Here is a 6,310-nt window from a genome sequence, read left to right as displayed (position 1 = left end):
CCCCCTTGTCCAGTTGAGCTGATCAAAGTTAGATCTTCAGCTTTCCTCCTCCCCTTTCCACCCAGTTGCTGCTGGCCAAAACCCTTGCTGATGGAAACTTGAATCTTCTCAACACAAGGGAAGGCAGCCCCTGGTTTTCTTCACAGAGGTTAGGACCAGTCTGACTGGGGGATGCACTTGGCCCCTGTTCGTGGCACATAGCCCTAGTAACCTATACCTGGGGCCCATAAATTCAACCACATGGCTCCAGACTTCCTGGTATCATTCCTTCTACTACTCCTTCTCTTCCTTCCTCACCTGTCCCAGCCCAGACATCGGGGGCTGTAGCTCTGTAATCTGTATGTGTCTAGAGTTCTGTATGTGTCTAGTGCATGTGTCTAGAGCTCTACTGGTCATGGACAGGTGCCACTGACCACATGTGGCTACTTAAATTTAAAGGATTTACAGTGAAATATTATTGGAAATTCAGTTTCTCAGTCATGCTGGCCACATTCCAGTGCTTGATTGCCCCATGTGGCCAGTAGCTACTGTGTTGGACAGCACAGAGGACATGTCCACATCACAGGAAGTTCTATAGGACAGCACTGCTTTATGTGCTTCACTTCAAGAGAGGGCTCTCAACTGCCTCCTTAACTGAAGCTGGGCTCCCTCTGCCAATTGAGTTCTCCCTGAATGAAGTCTTCTCCAGGGAAGATTCTTCCTCTCCAATGCCCATCTACTTCGGGAGAGGCTAATGTGTCCTTTGATGAAAACCCTACCTATACGAAGCTCTGATCAACTGTCCTTTGCACTGTGTATGTGAAAGCAACTGGAAGGAGGGTTGATGACAGTGAGTCAAGCTAGTGAGGACATGACTTTGGCACCCACGCCTGTGGACCAGCCATCCCAACCTGCAGGCTTCCCAGTTTTCCCACCCTCAAGTCTCCAAAGACCCTATCAACTCCACCACAGTCACCTCTCCTAGGTGCTGTCTGCATGTTGTCATTACCTCCAGAATCTCTAACGCAGGCCTCCACTTTCTTACCCCAACCACCTCTCTTTCAGGCTCTCAAGGATCTTCAGGCTCTGTGCCTCCACTTTCTTTCCATTCATTAGCCTTTTCCTTTCTTCATCTCCCCCCATATCCAGGTAAGTGTCAATGACCCATCACTTCAATGCTGTCTCAACAACGTCCTAATCTTCCTTCCCCAATGTCCTTCTGTCACCTCTGCCTTATGTAGCATCAAATTGGAAAAAAAACTAAATATCTCCATCTTCTAGACACCTACCCCAAGTTGGTGAACCAGATTGGCAAAGTTCACACAAATGTGGAATGACACCAATATAAAGTTCTGGATCCTACTCCATCCTGAGACCTTTGCAAAGAATTCCATCTTCATAATATTTCCCTCTTCTTCTTATCATAAAAATGTCTGTCTTCAGGGGGCATAGCTCAGCTGTAGAGCACTTGCCTTGCATGCACAAATACCTGGGTTGAGTCCCCAGAACAATCCCCCAACACACACACACACACACACACACAGAAGTCCATCTCATTTGGATAATTTCCATTAACACTTAAAAAAATTTTGTTGGACCCCCACTGCCACCTCGTTACTTCTCCATTTCTCTACTTCAGTATTGGTCAAATCAGAGTTCTCTACACTCACCATCTCTACTACTCCCATTCTTTCATAAACTCATCCCCATCAGGATTTCAACCCTACCACTCCCCTAAAGTTGCTCTTGTCACCAGTAATCTCAACGTTGCCAAATCCAGGGTTTACATCCCTTCCCTCACTTACCACTTAGTTACAGTTGATCATTCTTTCCTTCTGGAAAAACTTGCTTTTCTTGACATCCCACTTTTCTGAAGGTATGAAAGTTAGGTGCACAGACTCTGGGAACATATTGTCTAGGTATAAATCCCAGGAGTGCCAACTAACAACTCTGTGACCTTGGGTAAGTTACTTTCCCTCTCTGGGTTTCAATTTCCCCATTATGGGCCTCCAAACATCTCTTCTCAGCATGTCTTGATTATCATTAATGGCACCTCCCACATCCAACTAATCAGTAATCCCCGACTCTAAGCTCTACCTCCAAAACATATCCAGAACCTGACTCTGCCTGCCACTTCCATGGCCACCATCATGCCAGTTCATGCTGGCATCATGGTTCACCTCCTCCCTGCTCTTATGGCTTCTGCTCTTGCACCACTGCGTCTAATTTCTGCAAGCAGTCTTCTCCTAAGCTCTCTGCCCAAGCTGAAAATGGGGCACCCTCTTAGATCCCTCCTTCCCTTTTCCCCTCAAGGTTTGGTTCCAGATATGGCTCCAGCCTCTTCAAACTCCAACCTCCTGGCATTTTGAGTTCATACTGGGCTTCCTGCTAGTTCCTGTCTAAGCTTCATCCTCTCTCCAGACCTTAGCTTTGAACTAGCTTCCAGGTTAATCACCTGCCCTGGTTAATCACCATATTCATGTCTCTGTTCAAGGTTATTGTCTAGAGCAGGAAGATGTTCTTAGCCACTAAGAACCACTGGGTGTCTTTTCACCTCCTTCTGCTCCAGTTCTCATTACCTGGCAGGATCACTTTCTCCTACCTCCCTTCTCCTTTCCTGCTGGGCATAGGATACACAGTTTACACTCACCATCCCCTGAGCCTCTGCTATGATGCCTGAGGGGGCACACAGGAAATATTTGCCAAATGCATGAAGAAAGGGATAAAAGTTCATTTCAAAAGCAGTTTATGATCAAGGTGGCCTTTCAAATCAGTGGATTAAAAGTGTATCATTCAATAAATGATGTTGGAACAACTGGCTATTTGGAAAAACAAGCTGGATTTCCTACCTCACACTCCACACTGAAATAAACTCCAGATGGCTCAGAAATTTAATGTAAAAAAAATGAAACCATAAAAGTACTAGAAGGAATCCTGGGGTGGGGACAGCCTTTCTAAGTATGTCACGAAAACCAGAAACCATAAAAGAAAAGATGGAGAAATTAATAACTTCTGTATGGCAAAACCCTCCATAACTGTCATTAGACAAATGACAAATGGGTAAGAGATATTATACATTGGATATGACTTTGAAAGTCTTAATGTTCCTAAAATAAATCCAAAAGAAAAATAGGCCGACAAAGGAAGGGACTTGTGAGTCACCAATTAACATATGCAAATGAAAGCATCAGTTTTCACTCCTGCCTCAGGTATGTGGAACTGAAAATGAATGCATATAAACATCTACCCACAGCCAGCACCTTTATCTTGAGGCATTCTGCCTTCCGTCCCAGTAGTTAGGTATGACCTATCCTATCTGAGATGAAAGGCCAATTTCTCTTCTTGTGCCCTAGATCTCATCTCCTGTCTCCTACTCAAGGACATCTACTAACATTTTTCCCTTTCTCCTGGGTCAACAATTACTTCCTCTTGACTGGATCATTCTGATCAGTGTTTAAAACATGCTGTAATTCTACCTACTATAAACCCCCCTTTCTTTCACCCCACATTCCCTTCCAGGTATTCTCCATTTATACCCCTTCCTGTTACAGTACCAATTCTTGATGGATTATGTGTGCTCACTGTTTCTGCTTCCTCTTCTTTCATCTGTCTTTAATTCCTATCATTATACAGAATTGGCTCTTGAGAAGGTGACCAATGCTCTCTGTATCACCAAATCCAGTGGACAATTTTCAGTTCCCATTTTACTGGAAACACCAGCAGCATTTGAAATTTATATCTTTTTCTGTCTCTTGTGGGCCCCTTCTCATTTTCCACCTTCTCTCCCAGTAAACTTTGAAGGGCTCCAGGAGTCAGAGCAGAACTCTGCTCTATTATACTCATTTCTATGGTGATTTTAATTTCGAATCCATCTTGTAGCTTTAAATACCACCTGGGGGGCTAATGACTTCAAAATGTACTTCTCTAACTCAGGCCCTTTCCCTGGATTCCAGATTCTTATATCCCATGGCCTACTTAGAATCTCCACCTACATGTCTACCAGGTGTCAACCTAAGGAAAAAGCAATCAGAAAGAAATTTTCCAGAGAATACTGATATTTATTTAGGAATAGGAGAGCACTGCGATGAGAATTCACATGCCCTAGTAAACTATGGGCATACTCAAGAAGTTTGAGATTGATGATGATTTTGTAACAATAATCCTTGGCCACAGTGATTAATATTAAGGTTGTCATTAGTCTGAGGTTGAACAGACAGTTGGTGGGCAGATGTTCTTGTAGAAGTACTTTTTTGTTGTTGTTTTTGTTACCAGGGATTAAAGTCAGGAACACTCATCCACTGAGCTACATCCCCAGTCTGTATATTTTTATTTCTATTTTGAGACAGGGTCTTGCTAAGTTGCTGAGGCTGGCCTTGAACTTGCCATTCTCCTGCCTCAACCTCCTGAGCTGCAGGGATTACAGCAGGTGTGTGCCACCGTGCCCGAGTTAGAAGTACTTTTTCAGTTAGGTTGCAGTGGCCTCTGTGCAAGCTTGTATCCTGGCAAAGTCTATTGAGATAGTTACCGTCAGGTGGTCTGTGTAAGAATCCTTCATGACCTCCAGGATTTACTTTTGGGGGGTATAGGATTGTCATAATCAACTCCATTTTGATTCTGACGACTTTCACATTTCTTTTAAATAGGCATAATATTCCATATTCCAAGTTTTTGCAAACCTGTTCCTCCTCTTGCTGACCCCACCCAGATGATGGCCATAACACTTTCTAGTAGCTCAGGCCGAAGACCTTGGTATCACCCTTGGCTCTTCATTTTTCTCCCTTCCCACACCCAATCCATCACCAAATCCTTCTTTGACCTTCCCGATAAATCCAGAATCTAAACATTTCTCTGTATCTCCACTGTTTGGCCAGGGAATGGATTTGTCTAGTTCTTTTGCTGTTACGAACAACACTGTTCTGAAAAAAATGTTGTACACATATCTTGAGCACATAAGTAAGAGATTGTCTACACCAACAATTCTCAAACTTGGGTGGGCATCAGAACCCCCAGAAGGCTTATTAAAACACAGAATGCTGAACCTCACCCCCAGAGATCCCCATTTGGTGAATGTGAGCAGGACCCAGAATGTTTAACCTGATAGTAGAACACCAATTTTCCTTCCCAAGAGTCCCAAATGCTCCACATGCTGCTAGTTCATTGTGATTTTGAGTTGTACATAGGCACCTATCCTCAGATTGTAACTGCACCTGGGAGGAAAAATTAAGTATCAGAATGCTTATTACAACATTGTTTATGATATTGAAATAAACTGCTTTCAAACTGATTTTCCATCAATAAGTTTATCCAAGATTTGTAAGAGCATAGTTAGGTATGGTGGTGCATGCCTGTCATCCCAGCAACTATGCAGGCAAGTAAGAGGATCACCATTTCCAGGCCAGGATCAGCAACTTAGTGAGGCCCTGTCTGAAAATAAAGTTAAAAAAATAAAAAAGGACTGGGGGTATAACTCAGTGGTAGAGAATCCCTGGGTTTAATCCCCAGTATGGCCACAAAATTTGTAACAGGGTAATACAATGGCTGATTGAATTGATGATTTCATAGTTTTAAATCTCTAGTTATGGACATGGAAAATATCTGTTATATTGGTAAGTGAAAGAGGAAAAATCATTTTGCATAAAGGCAAGACACATGATGGCATCAATACTGTGGTTTCATTTCTGCAAAATTGTGCAAATGCATTGAGAAATACCTCAGAAAATGCTATCATGTAGGAGAGGGACTTTGAAAATTTATTCTTTGTTTTGGGTTTTTAGTTTTTTTGTTTTGTATTTCCTCTAATGTTTTGACTTTTGACATGTGCATATGCCTTCTTTTTTTTTCTTAAGAAAACAGTGTTCAAAATGCATTTTTGTATCTGTCACAATTGCATATATGTAGAAAGTACCTGGAAGGTTTCACATGAAACTGATCATAGTGGCTGCCTCTAGGAAATAGGTTTGTGTGGGCTGAGTGGGAAGCTACTTTGAGTTTTCTCTTTATTCCTTTCTGTACTCTTTGAATTTTTATGACAGTGTATTATTTTAGTAATAAAAAAACACTAATAAAAACAAAAAAGAGAGCTATTCTTAACACCCAGGAAAGCCCTGCCAACCCCTGCCACTCTAGGCCTAGACCAACCAGCCATGCTGAGGCCCCCTGAATACTTCACAAGGAGCCCACTCAAGTCATGCCAGAGCCCCTCTGGCTGGGGTGCTTTCAAGCTGCAAAGTCAGTGCCAGTCATTGCTTCTGGATGTTTCCTTGAGCCAAGAGTAATGTGTCACCCCCATAAAGTGAGTGACTGTGGGCTCCTTCAGCCTCTGTGCTGGACG

The sequence above is a fragment of the Sciurus carolinensis genome, chromosome X, assembly GCF_902686445.1.
Source record: "Sciurus carolinensis chromosome X, mSciCar1.2, whole genome shotgun sequence".
Classification (NCBI taxonomy): Eukaryota; Metazoa; Chordata; class Mammalia; order Rodentia; family Sciuridae; genus Sciurus; species Sciurus carolinensis.
The sequence above is the reverse complement of the archived record's forward strand: the minus strand, read 5'-3'. Positions refer to the sequence as shown.